Raw genomic sequence first — 2555 nt, forward strand, 5'->3', positions numbered from 1 at the left:
CACCCCGGTCTGCCAGTCCACAGGTACTGCCCCTGATCTCCACGCAACATTGCAGAGGCGTGTCAACCAGGACAGCCCTACAACGTCCAGAGCCTTCAGGAACTCGGGGGCGGACCTCATCAACACCAGGGGCTCTGCCACCAAGGAGTTGTTTAACTGCCTCAGTGACCTCGCCCCCGGAAATTGGCGGGTCATTCCCCTCGTCCCCAGACTCTGCTTCCTCCTCGGAAGACGTGTCAGTGGGATTAAGGAGGTCCTCGAAGTATTCCTTCCACCGCCTGACAATTTTCTCAGTCGACGTCAGCAGCGCTCCGCCAGCACTATACACAGTGCAGGTAGAGCACCGCTTTCCCCTCCTGAGACGTCTGACGGTTTGCCAGAATCTCTTCGAGGCAGTCCGAAAGTCTTTTTCCATGGCCTCTCCGAACTCCTCCCACACCCGAGTTTTTGCTTCAGCCACTGCCCGAGCCGCATTCCGCTTGGCCTGTCGATACCTGTCGGCTGCCTCCGGAGTCCCACAGGCTAACCAAGCCCGATAGGACTCCTTCTTCAGCCTGGTGGCTCCCTTCACCTCTGGTGTCCACCATTTGGTTCGGGGATTACCACCACGGCAGGCACCAACCACCTTGCGGCCGCAGCTCAATGCAGCAGCTTCGGCAATGGAGACGCTGAACATGGTCCATTCAGACTCAATGTCCCCAGTCTCCCTCGGAATGCTGTTGAAGCTCTGCCGGAGGTGTGCGTTGAAGATCTCGCGGACTGGGGCCTCTGCTAGACGTTCCCAGCACACCCTCACTACGCGTTTAGGTGCACCAGGTCTGTCCAGCGTCCTCCCCCGCCACCTGATCCAACTCACCACCAGGTGGTAATCAGTTGACAGCTCAGCCCCTCTCTTTACCCGAGTGTCCAGAACATATGGTCGCAGGTCTGCTGATACGATTACAAAATCGATCATCGACCTACGGCCTAGAGCGTCCTGGTGCCACGTGCACTTATGGACACTCTTATGTTCGAACAGGGTGCTCGTTATGGCCAAACTGTGATTAGCACAGAAGTCCAATAACAAAGCACCACTCGGGTTCAGATCAGGGAGGCCGTTCCTCCCAATCACGCCCCTCCAGGTCTCGCTGTCGTTACCCACGTGAGCAGTGAAGTCTCCCAGCAGGACAACAGAGTCTCCAGGTGGAGCACCCTCCAGCACCCCCCCCAGGGACTCTAAGAAGGCTGGGTACTCTGAACTGCCACTCGGCACATAAGCGCAGATGACAGTCAGGACCCGTTCCCCGACCCTAAGGCGCAGGGAACAAACCCTCTCGTCCACCGGGAAAAACCCCAATGTACTGGCAGCAAGCCGAGGGGATATTAGAATACCCACCCCAGCCCGCTGCCTCTCACCAGGGGCAACTCCAGACTGAGACAGAGTCCAGCCCCTCTCCAGGAGACTGGTTCCAGAGCCCAAGCCATGCGTAGAGGTGAGCCCGACTATATCTAGCCGGTACCTCTCAACCTCACGCACTAACTCAGGCTCCTTCCCCACCAGAGAGGTGACATTCCATGTCCCTATTGCCAGTCTTGGCAGCCGGGGGTCAGTCCGCCAGGGCCTCCGCTCCTGGCCGCCACCCGGCACACAATGCACCCGACCCCTATGGCGCCTCCTGCGGGTGGTGGGCCTGCGGGAGGATGGGCCCATGTCTCCTCTTCGGGCTGTGCCCGGCCGGGCCCCATGGACTAAGGCCCGGCCACCAGACGCTCGCCCTCGGGCACCCTCCCCGGGCCTGGCTCCAGGGCGGGGCCCTGGTAACCCTATCCCGGGCAGGGTAAACTGTTCCCTCGGTGTCCTTTTCATAAGGGTCTTATGAATTCATTATAGAATTATTAAAATAAATTGTTGCATTGTTTCCCAGATATCTGATGAACTTGGGTGTTTACACAAAAGCTGAATTCTTTACAAAAGACCTGTTACAAAGAATTAGAGAATTGCAAATTGTCTCTGTTTATTGCAAGAAATCAGATCAAACAAAATATTGTAACTGTTCTAAATCAAAGCAGCTTTCACCGTTTACTCTATAGTAAATGGCTTTTTGTTATTCTTAAAGAATTATACTTCTTTATTGAACACCACCATAAGAAGTCACACACAATTTCTGGTGATGTCAATAAGAAATATAACTGCATCTTTAAATGTTCCATAATTATGATGAACCACATTTTTGGTACAGTGACCACAAATCAAAATGAGACACAAACAGTTTCAGTCCACTGTTTGGCTACTTCAGAGGGTAAAGGCCCCAAACCAAAAATTGCAGTCTCTTTGCAGGTGATCCCACCTCTTGTTGATAGAAATCAGCTGCAGCAGCACCAGTGGGCAGAAGAACCTTAGGAATTTTTACATGCACCCCCTTTAGTCAGTTCATTTGGTATTCCATTTCCTGCAGGACACGAACGATTGTTTAAAGGGGTTACAACTGCATGAGTTAAAATTTACTTACAATTTACTAAATCTAAAAAAAATTTCACTGGTGGTTTTGTTTTATTCACCAAAAATAAGATAACAT

Source organism: Astatotilapia calliptera, chromosome 8, assembly GCF_964374335.1.
Source record: "Astatotilapia calliptera chromosome 8, fAstCal68.1, whole genome shotgun sequence".
In the NCBI taxonomy this organism is placed as follows: domain Eukaryota; kingdom Metazoa; phylum Chordata; class Actinopteri; order Cichliformes; family Cichlidae; genus Astatotilapia; species Astatotilapia calliptera.